The sequence below is a fragment of the Eumetopias jubatus genome, unplaced genomic scaffold, assembly GCF_037043125.1.
Source record: "Eumetopias jubatus isolate StellerSeaLion01/CBP00866 unplaced genomic scaffold, mEumJub1_p1.0 scaffold_7, whole genome shotgun sequence".
Classification (NCBI taxonomy): domain Eukaryota; kingdom Metazoa; phylum Chordata; class Mammalia; order Carnivora; family Otariidae; genus Eumetopias; species Eumetopias jubatus.
Window position 1 is genome coordinate 69,059,300 of NW_028274813.1, and position 18,083 is coordinate 69,077,382.

The 18,083-nt window shown below is 36.0% G+C and overlaps 1 pseudogene; it reads right to left on the bottom strand.

Moving 5' to 3' along the window:
* Nucleotides 1–10,244: 10,244 nt before the first annotated feature.
* Nucleotides 10,245–18,083, bottom strand: part of LOC114217847 (ubiquitin-conjugating enzyme E2 R1 pseudogene) — a 36,608-nt pseudogene continuing 28,769 nt past the window's right edge.

Below are 18,083 nucleotides of genomic sequence, written 5' to 3' on the forward strand. Positions count from 1 at the left end.
AGGGCCTCAAAGTTCATAATGCCCAATCTCATCATTTAGCAATGAAATTATGACGTCCCAAAGAGATCCAGAGTCTTGCCATAGTCACTCAGCTTTAAGAGCTATTTCAAACCTTTTCTATGTTTTTCAAGTTTCTTCTGGCTGCTCTCCTCTCCCTGTCCTTGTCTCCTGAAAGATCACCTTATAGTCTTCAAATTAAAACTATTACCTTCATTCTACATTAGCTCAGCTCTTTCTTGATATTCATTCTTTATCCTCCCTTACTCCTCAGAAAAACCTCACCCCCTTCCTTGTCACAGCTAATCCCAGTAAATGATCTTGGTCTTTCTCTCTCCTCTCCACCCCCAAGACCTGAGAAGTTCAACATGTGATCTGAGGATACCAGCACTTAAAACATCTTTTACTTATTTAAAGTTCTCTTTTCTGGTCTCTACTTTGATATTACTGAATCAGAATTTCTGAAATGAGGCCCAGAATTGTCATCTTTACCTAAACTCTCCAGATACTTCGTATGCACACTGAAGATTTGAGAAACATTGTTCTCAATAATCTCCATCAATAATTACCTCTTTCTCTAACATAACCAAAAGCTTGCTCTTAACTGTCTTTGAAATTTGGCTCCCATTCCTCAATATGGTCTGCAAATTTCACTCAGAGATTACTTATAACCCCCTCAATGGGCACTAAAATGATCTTTTCCCAGTCTCTATTCTTCCTGACCTCTTTAAAGCATAAAATAATATTCATATCATAAATTACTGAATTTCTGAAATTTCAAAAGTTGGCCAAAGACAAAGAAAATATAACATGACCAAGTGATTTATGTATTATTCCAGACAATGAGCCTCTGCTCCAAAACAAACATCAGATGGGCTATATCAACCCACCATGATCTCAGATTTCACACAGTGTGAGCTATTTGCTCACTGAGTGTAAGTCCAGTGTTGAAAATTATCTTCTACATGCAACATGGTTCTTACATGAAATTCAACTATGTCTATGGTGCTGGGAGGGAAGGAAGGAAGGAAGGAAGGAAGGAAGGAAGGAAGGAAGGAAGGAAAGAAGGGAGGAAGGAGGGAGGGAGAGAGGAAGGAGGGAAGAATGGATGGATCTATTTCAATTTGTGGAAGAAAAAAAATTACCTGTGTTGAATTTTTATAGAAAAACTATGTGTCAACATCTAACATGGCACTTTTGTAAAATAATTTTGACTTTACGTCATTTTCAACTTATGTCATGAAGTAAGAATCATAAATAGATACCATAGATAAGATGAAAATTCACTATATAACTATTCTCTTTATTAAACCATTTCTTTCCTTAGCCTCAACAAGTTATTCTCATCTGGGTTTTCTCTTTTGTTCTTTCTTGGATCTTCCTGATTCCTTTCCCTAAAAATGAAGGCATTTTTAACCCCTTCTTTCTTCCTTCTGCCTTCACTTTCTCTAGCGTCTTCCACTTTTGGGTCCCAATTGTAGAACAAGACCATCACTTAGTTTCTGAATTAGCTCCAACCAAGGGTAGAAGTCTTCTAGTAGCACCAATTCCACCAATTTAAGTAGATTTGAAATAAAGCTTAGTTCCTAGGTAATGGATTCTAGTGACAAATGTCCCAAATATCATGATGCTCTGTTGCTCCCCCGTTTCCTTGTTATCTTTCAATTTTAGTATATGTGCTGCCGAAGCGAGCACCCTTGTTATCTTTCAGATCCATTGTTTTTTTACTGGAGGATAAACTGCTAGTGCCTATGTCATCTGGAAATGATAGAAAGTCTCTGTTTTCTCTTATGCCCACCTTATCCACAGGTTTAAGTTTCTGCCTTGAATCTCACTTGGTCGGCTGATTTGTTGGTCTATGCTCTCTGTTAGACACTATCAGCTTCTCTAATTTTAAGTTCTATCAAACAGTGAAGCTGAGAAACTGACCAAATGGCTGGGGAGATAGACCAAAGCCTAGAGATAGAGTTCCAGTAGATCTAGATATGGAGACTACGGTAGCTGAAAGTAAAAGAAATGGAGAGACAGGGAAACTTACGGAAAGCTATTATTTTACAAGAGGTTAGCCTTTAAGGCACTTTTCATTTCAAAACTACTATCCAATATTAGACTGAACTTTAATAGTAACTTTTACAATTTATGATATGTTCTCACTTTTATTCAGAAAAGCACACAGTTCTATGTTTGAAAATGTCAAAGAATCACTATGAAATTAGTTCTAATCAGATCCTTGCCATTAGTGAAGTGTGAATTCAGCAGCATTCAGAAGAAATGGCTTTCTGAACATAAAAGTTAATCTATCATGCTAAAAGATCATTGAAAACACTATTTTATAAGCCAAATTGATGGCAGCTATATTAACCAAAATATATTCGCAAAGGAAATTTTTAAGGAGTATATCTTTTTTTCTACTAGATGAAAGTATATGTATGTCTCACTCATACATAAGCAGATAAAATTATAGAATATTTCATAGTTGGGAAGGGCTTAATTATGAAGTCCAGCACTTTCATTTTATAGATAAAAGTACCAAGGCCTAGCAAAGGCAGACTAAATAACAAATCTAACATCTAGTTACTGGCATTACTAACTCTAGACCTCTTCTCCATGCCATTTCATTTATGCAACAGCTATCTGTTGAATGCTTTCTCTGTGTTCTGGAGCAGTGATAAATGGAAGGATCCTGTTCACCAAAAGCCCACAGTACAAGAGAAAAAACATAAATGCAAATAATATAACCCAAATAGCAACTCCTTCAGCCATGAGCTACTATACTCCCCTTCATATTTAAATGAACTCACTTAAGCTCCTATCATGTGTATGTTGGAAATCATAGCCTTCTTTCCCATTTATTGGCTTCTCAGAAAGTTCATATTTCTCCTCCGGAACTTTTGCTACAATTTCCTGCTTTTGATGAATTGTCACTTTCATGTTTCATCTTTCCCAAAGCACCCATAAATGCAAGACCTTAATATTTATCTTACTTCCTAAAAAGTTGGGAACAGTGAAGGGGTATTAAGTGAGAATGACAGTTCTTAGGATCTGTTGGTTGTAATCAATAAAAGAAAAAAATAAAGTCAAATAGTACTAAACTATTCATTAATTCAATAAACAGTACATTATTGATCCAGGCATTGGGGAATTGGTAATGAAAAAATAGTAAAAATCCCTGCTCTTGGGGAGATGAATTTTTCTTGGGGGACAAAGATAAGCAAGCAAATAAATAAATATGTATATGCAGTGATCATACTAGCGATAAAATTAGGGGAAAGAAGGGCACAACGCATAGCTCATTATTTATTTATTTATTTATTTTAGTTCATCTGTTAAATAGGGGAGTCAAGGAAGAACTCATTGAAAGGTGACATTTGAAGAGAAACTTGAAGGAACTGAGGAAGTGAGCCATGGGAACATCTGAAAGACAGGAGTCTAAGCAGAGGAAACAGCAACACAGAGACACTGAACAAGGCAGGTTTGAAGAAAAGCAAGAAGCCAGTGTGACAGACCAGGAAAGTAGTACACAAGATCCAGAATATAACTGAGGTCCATATCAGAGAGAGCCTTTTAGGCCAATGAATGGACTTGGGCTTTTATTGATAGTGGAAGTTTATGACTGAAGACTGGCTTGGTTTAGCTTACAATTATACGTTTACTGAATAGAGAAAAGGATGGCAAGAATAGAAGCAGACAGGCGTTTGGGAGGCTATGGTTATAATCCAGGAGAAAGATAATGTGGGTTTAGATTAGGGTACTAATAACAGAAATAATGAAATGGTGAGATTCTGGATATATTTTGATGGAAAAGCTGAATAAATTTGCTAATGGATTACATGTGGGTTGTAAGAGGAAAAGGGGAACAAGTAGGAAGACAAAGGCACCATTTAACAGAAATAGCAAAAAAAAAGTTAAATCAATAGAAAAACTAGCAACAAAATCAACATACAGAAATCCATTGTCTCTATACACCGATAATAAACTATCACAAAGAAAATTAAGAAAACAATCCCATTTACAAATGTATCAAAAAGAATTAAATATCTAGGAATAAATGTAACCAAGGAGGTGAAAAACCTATACCCTAATAACTGTAAGACATTGGTGAAAAAAACTGAAGACAACACAAATAAATGGAAAGATATACTAGACTCATGGATTGGGAGAATATTGTTTAAAATGTCCATACTACCCCAAATCTACAGATTCAATACAATCCCTAGAACTAGAACAAACAATTCCCAAATTTGTATGAAACCACAAAAGACCCCAAAGAGCCAAAGCAATCTTGAGAAAGATTAAAGCTAGAGGTATCATGCTCCCGGATTTCAAACTATACCATAATGCTATAGTAATCAAATCAGTATAGCACTGGCACAAAAACAGACACATAGATCAATGGAACAGAATATGGAGCCCGGAAATAAACCCACAATTTTATGGTAAATTAATCTACAACAAAGGAGGCAGGAATATACAATGAAGAAAAGATAGTCTCTTCAATAAATGGTGTTGGGAAAACTGGACAGCTATATGCAAAAGAATAAAAGTGAACCACTTTCTTATACCATATACAAAAATAAATTCAAAATGAATTAAAGACTTAAATCTAACACTTGAAGTCATAAAACTCCTAAAAGAAAATATAGATGGCAAACTCTTTGACCTTAGTCTTACTGATATTTTTTGGATTTGTCTCCTCAGACAAAAACAACAAAAGCAAAAACAAACAAATGGGACTGTATCAAACCAAAAAACTTTCACACAGCAAAGAAAACCATCAATAAAACAAAAAGGCAACCAACTAAATGAGAGAAGATATTCACAAGTGACAGAGCAAAAAAGGGGTTAACATCCAAAATATAAGGGTGCCTGGGTGGCTCAGATGGTTAAGCGTCTGCCTTCGGCTCAGGTCATGGTCCCAGGGTCCTGGGATCGAGCCCTGCATCGGGCTCCCTGCTCAGAGGGGAGCCTGCTTCTCCCTCTCCCTCTGCCTCGCCCCCTGCTCATGCTCTCTCTCTCTCTCTCTCTGTATCTCTGTGTCTCAAATGAATAAATAAAATCTTTAAAAAATAAAAAAACATCCAAAATATATAAAAAAACTCATAAAAGTCAATATCAAAATAAACAAAGAAACAATCTGAGTAAAAAAAATGGGGAGAGAACCTGAAGAGACATTTTTCCAGAGAAGACATACAGATGGCCAACAGGCACATGAAGAGATGCTCAACATCGCTAATCAACAGGTAAATGCAAATCAAAGCCACAATGAGGTATCACCTTATACCTGTCAAAATGGCTATTATCAAAAAGACAAGAAATAACAAGTGCTGGCAAGGCTGTGGAGAAAAGGGGGCCCTCATATACTGTTGGTTGGGATATATATTGGTGCAGCTACTATGGAAAACAATGTGGAGGTTCCTAAAAAAAGTTAAAAATAAAACTATCATATGATCCACCAATTCCACTCCTGAGTATTTATCTGAAGAAAATAAAAATACTAATTTGAAAAGACATATGCACCATATGTTCATCGCAACACTATTTATAATTGCCAAGACATGGAAACAACCTAACTGTCCACTGATAGATGAATGGATAAAGAAGATGTGGTATATATATATATAAAATGGAATATTGTTTAGTCATAAAAAAAGAATGAAATCTTGCCATTTGTGACAACATGGATGGACCTAGAGGATGTTATACAAAGTGAAGTCAGAGAAAGACAAATACCATATTTTTTTCATTCATGGAATCTAAAAAAAACAAAACAAATGAACATACAAAACAAAACAGACTGATAGATGCAGAAAACAAAATGATGGTTGCCAGAAGGGAGGTAAGGCAGGGGGATGGACGAAATAGGTGAAGGGTGTTAAGAGATATAATCTTCCAATTATAAAATAAAAAGAGACACAGATGTAATATACAGCAGAGAATATAGTCAATAATACCGTAACAATTGTACATGGTGACAGCTGGTAAATGCATTTACTATGGTGAACATTTCATAGTGCATATAAATATTGAATCACTCTGTTGTACATTTGAAACTAATACAATATAGTATGTCAATTACTCAATTTAATAAATCAATAAATGAATAAATAAAATTAGTAATGCTATGAGAGAAGTTTCCTTGGAAGGGGGAGAATCAAGACTTCGGTTTTATTCAATAAATGAGATTCACTGGGTCATCTAACGAGAAATCTAGACCAGAGGTTTGGAAGGCTTCAAGACCAGTTTATATAGGTCATTTGATCTTAGTGACTAAATCAAGTAAGTCATCAAAGACTCATTTTTTTCTTTCCATTTTTCCATCTCTGTTATAGTCACTGTCTTCCTAAGGATGACTTCCCACATGATCAAAGGATAACTGCCATCAGAAATTGGAACTATGTCTCCACATGCAGTAGGACAGGCAGGGCAATTCTCACAACCATAAGAAAAAAAGTCTTGGGCGCCTGGGTGGCTCAGTTGGTTAGGCGACTGCCTTCGGCTCAGGTCATGATCCTGGAGTCCCGGGATCGAGTCCCACATCGGGCTTCCTGCTCAGCAGGGAGTCTGCTTCTCCCTCTGACCCTCTTCCCTCTCGTGCTTTCTATCTCTCGTTCTCTCTCTCTCTCAAATAAATAAATAAAATCTTTAAAAAAAAAAAAAAGTCTTGAGGCTCTGCTGAATAGATCTTTCCTAAACCAACCCCTGTGTCTCAGAAAATGTCAGAAAATGTTAACTAGATTAAGCCTACTTTACTTTCAAACTAATCACCATCTAAATGGTATTATGGGATTACCTGATTGTTTAGACCAATTTGCTGTCACTATTGGAGGAAGAAGAAGGTTAATCCTACCTAAACCAAATGGTTGCTACATAATCAGATAAGAGTGGAGGAGATGTAAAGACAGGCACAATGCCCATTATAAATGCACAGAAGAGCAAATGACTTAATTTGCTGGATGCAACCATTCTTACAAGCCCTTGGCAATTCCTATCCTGGGGAAATCTCACTGGCTGTTTTTTGGGGTTTTGTTTTTTGGGGTTTTTTTTTTACTTAGGTTTCTCAACACAGAAAGAGTTCCATGTTTACATAACCTTTCCTTCGAAATCTTTCTCCTATTTCCTCTTCATATTACTTCTCGGGCTCCCTAAACCCCTCTCCCTAGTGTTACCAACAGAATATTCAAAATCCCCATAACCTGCCACTTAATAATGCAGAGAAATTAGTTTCATGCCAGTTTTGCATACATACAAATTCATTAAGGTGGCCGGTTAAATGAAAGACTGTTCACTCCAGGTATGAACTCCTTAGCAGAACAGAAGAATCTACAGAGGTTTTTAAATTGGGTCTTTTTCCTTTAAAACGCATGCAGGTTTTTATTCTTCCCCTATCAAGCTCTGTGGGTGAGAGGGAGCTATAGGGATCTTTTTTAATAGATATAAATTGCCTTTAGAAAACAGAAGTAACAAGACAGATAGGATTATGTGTGTTTATCTGATAATTTATTGTATTTACTGTTTTAAGTAGTTTACCCCTTTTCCACAATAATTATTCAGTGAATCAAGATCTCTAAGTAAGGTATGTACAAAGTGCTATAAAAGCTAAGTAAAATGGGCATCTAATTCTGCCCAACATGGTGATAAGAATGGGTATTAAGTATCTTTGAAACAGTACTGAAGCTACTACAGTTTCCAAAAAACAAAACTGTATTCTAGAAAAATACTTCTAACAGTTCTGGAGGAGCAATTAGAAGGATGATGAGTAAAACTAGATGCCATACAATTGCATGGAGCACTGGGTGTTATACACAAACAATGAATCATGGAACACTACATCAAAAACTAATGATGTAATGTATGGTGATTAACATAAGAATAAAAAAACTAAAAAAAAAAACTAGATGCCATACAGTCAGTTAGGAAGCTACAACAATAGCCTAGTAAAGATAGAATAAGGAACTGGTCCACAACACTGACATATTGGAAAGAGGCCCCAGTTCAAAGATAGCTATGAAATTAGACTATTATTATGCTGTCTCCTTAATATTTCATATAAAACTCACTATAGCAATATGGGGTGATATCTTTAGAAGCATAAAGATTGAATAAACAATTTGTTATTTTGCTACATTCTTTTGGATTTTGTTATTTTGTCAACATCTTTTTTTATTCCTCCATTAACAACACCTGAATTTTGCTTCTAGAGAAATGCTCTTTTCCCATCAGATATAATCTGGTTAGAATAATCAAGAGGATCTGTTTTCTTCCATATTCTTCAGTTTAAACTAATAAGATAGATCTTCTCTGAAATTTGTGAGAGTGGGTAGGAAGGAATAAAGATGATCAGCAGTAACACCTGATAAAACAGTCTATTTATTGTTACTACTGTAATTCAAAAAGCTGCCCTGATTCTTATAGTTTAGATTTTTCAGACTTTCTTTTAAGTAAGATATCCTTATATCTCCCTCCCTAGAAATTATTTTCTGCCTATATAAGCTAGGATGGGTTTCTATTCTTACAACAAAAGCAGCCGAAATAACACAAAAGTATGGTAAAAACAAATGAGCCAAAACATAACAGGGCAAAGAACCCCAACCCCCAATACTTGGTCCAGTAGTTTTTGTACCACGTCACGCTGCCTTTAAATATTCAACAAGAGAAAATGTTCTTCAGACATAAAAAATATATTATCTAATGGAAATGTGTTAACACCATAATAAATTATAAAGAAGGATATAATAACTGATTGAGATCCCATGAGACAATGGCAAAGAACAAACTGGATATTACACATGCTAGGACTTTATGACAGCACATCCTACCTTAGCCATTTCTGGGAATTATATAAAAATACTCAGTAAATACTCAGTAAACATAGTCCTGGGGGTCTAGAAGGAATGGACCACATACAAGTGCTTGGACCTTATCATCAAAACAATCTGGGAGTTTCTGAGTTCCCATTGTTGCTACTGCTACTGCAAAATTCTATCTTGTGGTTTGTGGGTAAAGTAGAGAACCTTTAATCAAGACTTTAAATTGGAGGTTTTGCAAATAATAAAAAGCCTAGTTGAATAAATTTAAAATCATCTTCTTGGTTCACTGAATGCACAGGAATAAAATTTAATGGAACCAGGAAGCTCCTTTCTGCTCAGTTTGCCCCCAAGTTTAGGTGATGATCAAACTCCTGTGACCATACCTTGATCTTTCTGGCTTCTCCGGGATGAAGGAATTCTCTAATTTATCTTCTAGGTAGGTAATATGGCTCCTTCCACAGTAAAAATCAAGCTGAAATTTCTAATACAGAACTATTAGAAGGGGGAGGAAAAATGAATTCAAAGAGAAACAAACCAACAGGCTGAACAATCCTGAAAGCTGACACATATCAGAGCTGAAAACATTGGCAGATTGCCAGAAAGAATTTCGGAAGAAGATATTCAAGTTTAAAAGAGCTAACTTTGGAATGAGAAAAGACAGTTAAGTAAAGAAAAATCAAAATAAAATGGGTAAAGGGAAAATAATGTAAAATAATCAGAGTTCAAGAAGTTACACTGGCAGTCCCTTTGCTTTAATAAGAAAAATACCAACAACAACAAAGTAAAAGTTTTGCTTTTCTAGAAGTGTTGAAGAATTACTAAAAATGAAAATCCATTATAACTAGGCAACAACACTAACAATTCCTCTGATTTAGTAGACTCTGGTCTCATCAACAAGACAAATTAAGAATATTGGTAAATAAAGTATAATTTCCTTGACCCTGGCCATATACATTTGAAACTACAGGCCATGACCTCCCATTGAGCTATTCTCCAAAGTTCACTGGTAGAGGTGACCTTTATGTTTTTCCTCATAAAGTCATTTTATTTAGATTCCAAACAAACCACAGAAAGGATGACCACAAATTAATCAGTCCACTCACGAGCTGGGAACCCAAAGTTTCTGGCTCCTGCTAGCCAGAGCTGCAGACAGAACCAGGGTCTGGGTCTTCGGGCCATCACAGTTCGCCCATAGAGCTGCCTGCCTGGGCAGGCCCGATGCAGGCGCCCAACACAAGTAGGACTCCGAGGGACCGAAGAGTGGATGGACCCTCCCCAAAAAGCAGATGAAAACCCAGCACCAATATGGAAAAGGAAAGTAAGAGCTAAAACAAACAACCCAAGGAAGGGGGCAGTACAAACCTTCCGTGAGGTAGTCTCCACATCAGGGGGTGCCCCCAGGGCCCACACACTAGGCCTGGGGAGGTAAAACTGGCAAGGTTATTCGGCGGGGGCCGCAGTGTCAGGATTCTTTGCGGCTGGAGTCGGCCCTGGCTTGGGTCTCGCGGTCCTCATATACTCCTCCAAGCCCTCATGGGATGTGGGGGCCTCGGCGTTCATGAAGTACTTGGCTATCACAGCAGGCAGCTTTGCGCAGTCCGGCTCTCCATCTACCTCGGTCGCAGGACTTGCTTCCGGGTCCGTGTAATCCGGGTCCTTGCCTTTGCTCTTTCTACTTCCTGTACACCACCGAGGCATCCACAATGGCTGATAACAAGGTGCTGGGCTCGATGAAGAGGGAAGTGACCCTTAGGAGGACAATCCTGACATTCTGGGTGGGGTTCCACCGCCCTGAGGGTGTTTCCCCGTTCTGGGGGTCGACGGTGGAGGATGGAGGTGCAAACATCCCCCGTCACGTAGATGTCGGGATGCCACAACTTGGTCAGGAACCAAAAGGTCAAAGGAGAGAAAAGGCAGTCGATAGGGAACTTGAGGCATGTCTTGAAGTAGCCACCCTCGTAATTGATATTGGGGGGCCCAGAGGTGGCCACTTCTCATCTGTACACCTTCAACCAAAAGGTCACCCAGAAACCCTCGACCACCTGCAACACCTTGAAGGCAGCTGTGCCTTCTGCGAGCTGGGCACTAGCAGGCTTAGCACAAAACTGCTTATCTTCACAATGCAAGGTGGCAGGACAGCAGATCAATATTTCTAGATTTTTTTTCCTTTGTACAGTTAATGTATTTGAAAATTTTTATTGTTACAGAATAAATAGTTTGACAAGGAGATTTTGAATTAGTTGTGAAAGCATCTAACAAAAGATAGCATTTATACAAAGATTTACCTGATAGTATAAAAAGCAGAAGATGAAGGAAATTTCCTTGATAACCAACTGGAAAGCATTTTGATTTCCTATATAGAGTTCTTTCCGTCTATAAAAGATAATTTTGTATGTTGCTTATCTGGATGACCATCTATGTGACAGAAGTGTAATGGTGGGGCACCTGGGTGGCTCAGTTGGTTAAGCGACTGCCTTCGGCTCTTGTCATGATCCTGGAGTCCGGGGATCGAGTCCCGCATTGGGCTCTCCGCTCAGCGGGGAGTCGGCTTCTCCCTCTGACCCTCTTCCCTCTCGTGCTCTCTCTCTCATTAAAAAAAAAAAAAAAAAGTGTAATGGTATGTTATAAATATGGCTTCAAAGTCTTGGGTTTCATTCCTTAAAAACATTATGAGCTATGTAAATTTACTTTAATAATTAAGCTATGTAAACTATAATACGTGTTTAGCTTATAGGTGCATTCAGAGTACAAGTAAATAGTTTGAATGATCAAAATCGGAGAGTAAAAGTAACTTCTACATGAGAGAACTTTAAAAAATTCTTAGTTTGAAAACCTGAATTGTCATGTGTTTCTTTTGTTAGACATTTAGGCTTCTTATGACCTAGTTCTAAATTTGTTGAACCTTTGCTTCAACAGCACATTTTGGATTGTTGATCTTCTTTTTAAAGCATTCTTCTATTCCCAAATAATCTCTAACATTGCTCTATCATATATATGAATCTGCATGCAATGTTTAATAACTGCCATCATCTGTGTAAGCATATGTCAGCTATCAGAAAAATATGGGGTAATTAGAATTTACCATCCCTACCAAAATATTTCTACAAGATACTGATGACCCATGCATCAATTCTATTCATGTTGCATAAGAGGGTCAATTTATTAGATAAGCATGGTGAAAATTGGTTAGTTCCTTTGCAATTTTTATTTTTATCATTGTTTGAAAAGTGACATCTACTTAAGAAGATACTTTTTTAACATTTAGACCTATTTCTAACCTGGATGGAAAAGTTGTGATGAAATGGACCAAAGTTCCTAGACTTAATTGATCTTTTCCTGTTATAAACTATTAAAAAGACTACATAATTTTAATGACCAAAACTTAATAAAGATTTGTAACATAAAACATTTAAATAAATAACAACACCTTAAGACCACAGATACCCTCATCTGTAAATCCTGATTGGGCTCAGCTCAACCATGAACTTATTGGTGAGGAAACTCATTCATGTGTTAGGAATTTCTCCTGGTCCATAATCATTCCAAACTTTGGATTTATGAAGGAAAAACCTTTCACTAACTATAGGTACTTATCAGAGAAAAGCTTTGTTTTTTTTTTCCTCAGTTCTTCTAATGAGTCCTATAGTAACTCCACCAAATGACAATTTTCCAAGGTTTAAACAGAACATTGCAACATGTAGAATATATGTTTTTCCAATGCCTTTTTTCCTCTCATTCAGGTATTATCTGAAATCATGCTTCCATGTATTTTTAATTCCATCCCAAAAGCTCCTTCAGTTTGCAATTATTTAATGATTAGTTTACATTGAGAGGGTCTTCTTTTCTAAAATCTGCTGTTGTACAACCAGATTGTCTTAAAGGTCCCTAACTGAATTGCCTATGGGTCCCAATTTTTCCCTTTCAATTTGTTAAAATTACTCAAATTAGAAAGGATAGTTTGTTTTACAGATATACAAATATTCCAAAAATGTGGGGTCTCATTAGCTGAGCAATACTGTTTGTGGAAAGCACCTACTTTTCCATTACTCCATGACCTGTGCAAGTCACTTAACATTCTTTGCTCTCATCTTCCTTCTTTATATAGAAGTTGAACAAGATGGTCCTTTGGGTTCTTTTAAGCTGTAACATTTTATTCTATTTTCAAGAGCCCAATTCTTGAATGCATGAAGGTATTCCTTTCCTAACCTTGCACCTACTATGTGTTAGACTTTACACTACTTTTTTTCAAAATAGAGCTTATTTTTTAGAACAGTCTTAGATTTACAGTAAAAAAAAAGCTGAGATGATAGTACAGTTTATTTTTACCCTGCATGCAGTTTCCTTATTAACATCTGTATGATACATTTGTTACAAGTGACGAACCAATGTTGAACCATTATAATTAAAGTTCATAGTTTATTCCAGTTTCCTTAGTTATTACCTTATATTCTTTTTCTATTCCAAGATCCCATCCAGGATACATGTGTTTGAAGAATACATGTCAGGTAATTTGTGTTTTTTTTTTTACCTCATAGCTAGACTGGGGTTATGGGTTTTAGCAAGGAAAACTGTAGAGGTAAACTGCCGTTTTATTACCTCATATCAAGGGCACATACTATGAACTTGATTTATAACCTAATACTGATGTTGATGTTGACCTTGATCACCTGGCTGAGGTATTATTTGTCAGGTTTTCTCATCTCATTATCCCCCCTATCCATATTGTCTTCTTAGGAAAAAAGTCACTATACATATCCCCCACTTAAGGAGTGGGTTTTTATAGTCCCCCCTCCAGGAAGGCAGGGTATCTACATAAGTTATTTATAATTCTTCTACAAAATTTATTTATTTATTTATCCTATCATTTATATCATCATGGACCCATGGGAATTTATCTTATATTTTGGATTATAATCTAATCATATATTTATTTTATTGCTCAAATTTTTCCAGTTTTGGCCATTTGCAATTCTTTCAGTTGACTCTTTTATCCTTTCAACATACCTCATCAATGTAGGTTTTTGTTTTGTTAGTTTTGTTTTGAGCACTCCCTTAGTTCAGGCTGCTACAGTAAAGGCTACCATAGGCTAGGTAGCTTATAAACAACAGAAATATTTTACTCACAATTCTCGAGGCTAGAAGTCTAAGATCAGGGTACCAGCACTGTTGGGTTCAGGTGAGGAACCTCTTCTGGGTTATAGACCGCCAACTTATCATTGTGTTCTCACATGGCAGAGAGAGATCGAGTGAGCTGCTGCCTCTCTTGCCTCTTTTTACAAGTGCACTAATCCCATTTATGAGGGCTTCACCCTCATGTCCTAATAACCTCCCAAAGGCCCTGCCTCTAAATACCATCACATTGAGGATTAGATTTCAATATATGAATTTTGGAGGAACACTTCCTTACATCCTAGTACTGCATAATGCTCCAGACTCATCTTAAATAATTCCTGATCCAGTCCTAGAATTAATCATTTATCCAAGAAGCCCTGGTTCCTCTTATTGGAGATAGTACTTGAAACCAAAATCTGGGTGCTAAATATTCTTGTTGTTACTGGGGCGTCATTGTTTCTAGTACCTCTCAATTGACAGATTAAGAACATATAATTGTATATACTAACCTGTGTATATACACATATCTATAAATATTTCTTTTTTTTAAAGATTTTATCCATTTACTTGACAGAGACACAGCAAGAGGGAACATAAGCAAGGGGAGTGGGAGAGGGAGAAGCAGGCTTCCCACTGAGCAGGGACCCCGATGTGGGACTCAATCCCAGGACTCGGGGATCATGACCTGAGCCGAAGGCAGACACTTAATGACTGAGCCACCCAGGCGTCCCTCTATAAATATTTCTGCATGTAACCATTTATATCTATATTAAGCTAAACAGGAGTTCATCCTGATGTTTCTGGCTCTGATCTTTTACCACATGGATCATTCTAACTCTTTCCCTTACTTATTTCTAACCTCCACTTAACAGTGAGAACCTGGCTTCCACCATCTTCTATTCATTTATTAAGTTGTTCAATTTGAGTATATATATTATAGCCTTATCAGCATTGTTAACTCATACCTTCATGGAGCTAAAATTGTAAGCTGTAAGCTAAAATTACAGTTTTTGCCTTAAGCATTACAGGCTCCACTCATTTCCAGCTATTTACTTTATCATCTTTCCTCCCTACCTCCTTCTTTGTGAAGTTTTTCTTTTTTTTAGTACACTTGTAATACAGTCAGATTCTCTCATCATAGTCTGTATTCCAAGCTGGGATTCTCCGACCTTCTAGATAATTTTTAAAATATTTGTATACATGAAGGCCACTCTGTGTGATAAAATTCTATAGGTTTTCGACAGTTGTTACTATTATGTATTCACCATTACAGTATCACACAGGATAATTTCAGTACCTCAAATAAGAAACAATTTTTCACTTATTAGAACCTTCTCCCCCTCCTCCCAAACCTCCAGTAACCACTAGATTTTTTAAATTGTCTGTATAGTTTTAATCTTCATATGCCATTTTAATGTTTTATAATTGGTATCCTAATGTATGTAACCTTTCAGACTAACTTCTTTAGCAATATGCATTTAAGGATGCCTCATGTCTTTACCTGGGTTGATAGCTCATTTCCCTTACCACCAAATAATATTCCATTGTATGGATGTACCACAATTTGTTTACCATTCACCTATTGAAGAATAACTTTGTTGCTTCCAGTTTTTTATAATTATGAGTAAACATACTAAAAAAACTTGAAGATTTTTGTGGACATAAGTTTTCAAATCAGTTGGGTAAATACCTGGGAATGGAACTGTTATATGTAGCAAAACTATATTTAGCTTTGTTTAAAAAAAAAAAAAACTGCCAATATGTCTTTGAAAGTGGATGCACCATTTTACATTTCCACCAGCAATGAATGAGAGTTCGTGTTGCTCCATCTTCACAGTATTTAGTGCTGTCAGTGCTTTGGATTTTGACCATTCTAATAGGTGTACTGGTATCTCATTGTTGTTTTAATTTGCATTACTCTGATAGCATATGAAATGAAGCATCTTTTCATATGCTTATTTGCCATCATATATGTTCTTTGGTGAGGTGTCCAAATCTTTTGCCCATTCCCCCCGCCCCGTCCCGGCGTGGTTATCTGTTATATTGTTTTCTTTTTTTTTTATTATTATTATGTTATGTTAGTCACCGTACAGTATATCATTAGTTTTTGATGTAGTGCCCATTTTTTAAAATTAGTTATTTGTTTTCTTTTTTTGAGCTTTAAGAATTATTTGTATATTTTGGATACCAGTCCCATATCTCATATTCAGGGTAAGGAAGACTGAGTGGTACAGTTCATATGCAGAAGACTCACAAAGCGAAGATCAAAGATAGATCTGAGTAAGGGTAGTGATGGCAAACATGATGCCAAAAGAGACAACAACCATCACAGAGATTTTTGTTCACATAGTAAACATGATCTCTTTCGTTTTATATTACAAAAGAATGAAGCTGATGGAATAAAAAAGGTTAAACTTTAATTCTGAAAAACTTCCTAATCTCTCATTCTACTATTTTGCTATTTTTTCCCAAATTTAAACTTATTTAGGGGCTGTCATATAGCACCAAAATTTATGTGGCACATGTAAACTTAGAAACTGAAATAATGTAAACATCATCTAAATCTATAAACTTTATTTCAAAATCAATTTACATAATATGTAAACAAACAGGCTTTCAATCAAAGTTTAATCAACTTATTATTAAATATTAATATAAAACTGACATTCACTCTAATTTATGTAACTGCTGATCAAGAAAACCCTTAATTTACTTTGTGGTTTCAAACCTCATTTGTCTTCTTCAAGTACTAGGAAAATATTCCATAGAAAAAAATTATAAAAGTCAATTTATGGAACATAATTTTACTACTAAGCTTATCTCAACTTGAAAAAGTGCATTTTCAACGAGTTAAGTCTAAAATTATATAGGTTCTTTTTAAAAATTCATGTTAACCTTTTTAAAAATTTCAAATTAATTTAAAGATACTCTGACCCTGTTATTTGGAAAAAACAACAAAATAGCCTTTAAAATATTTAAACTAATATTATTTTTCTGATATAAGTATGCATATTTTTGTCTTAGAAATAACTACCACTTGAGATAAGGTAACCAGGTAATTTATCATCCAACGTACAGTTTTGTGAATAAGAAAGAACAATAATAATGACAATAGTAGTGATGAGACAATGGGCATAAACTGAGTCTGTCTGGGCAAACTTGGATAAAGGGTTAAGCCTAACCTTAATTTAAAAAATCTGAGTCAAATATTACCAAAAATACTCGAAAGTTTACAAAATACCTAGCATTAAATGGCACAAATATAATAATCTTTCATTGATAGTAGTTACTTAAGAAGCAATTTATTTACCAAACTCCTGATAATTCAGCTTAGTGTAACAATTAGGAGACCAATTTGATTTTAGCTTGTTAATAAAGGGTAGGAGACTAAATATAAGATAGAAAAGTTTTTGTTTATTTTATGGAACTATTTAAAAACATATTGAGGGGTGCCTGGCTGGCTCATTCAGTGCAGCATGTGACTTGTGATCTCAGGGTCATGAGTTCGAGCCCCACGTCGAGGGGTAGAGTTTACTTAAACAATAATAAATAAATAGATAAATAAAAATATATTGAAAATCTTTTAAAAGCCTTTCCTTCTCCAAACTTATCCCCCTAACAAGTTCCTAAAAAGTCACCATTAAACATTATTTGCTTTTGTTTAAGGCCACATTTTTCAAAGCATATTCAAAGCATATCAGGCTGTCAAACACTACTGGTTATGGCAGAACCCTAGGAACATGTCCTACTTAAGGACTAAGACCTTTTTATACAGACATTTAACATATGTTTTTCCTTTTATGGAAAGAAAATGAGATTAACAGACCTTATCGCCTGCCTATTGAAGCAGGGGTGAGCCAAAGTACCTCTTTTCAGAGATAAGATAATTTTGAAAGAAGGAGGGAAAAAGAGCTATGTTAGAGGATTTCTACTTAAAACTCCTATATTTATTTATAATTAATATTTTTAAAGATTTTATTTATTTATTTTAGAGAGAGAAAGAGCACATGCAGGCACCAAGCAGGGAGAGGGGCAAAGGGAGAGGACAAGAATCTCAAGCAGACTCCGCACCGAGCAGGGAGCCTGATGGCGGTTCAATCCCACGACCCTGAGATCATGACCTGAGCTGAAACCAAGAGTTGGACACTTAAGAGACTGAGTCACTGA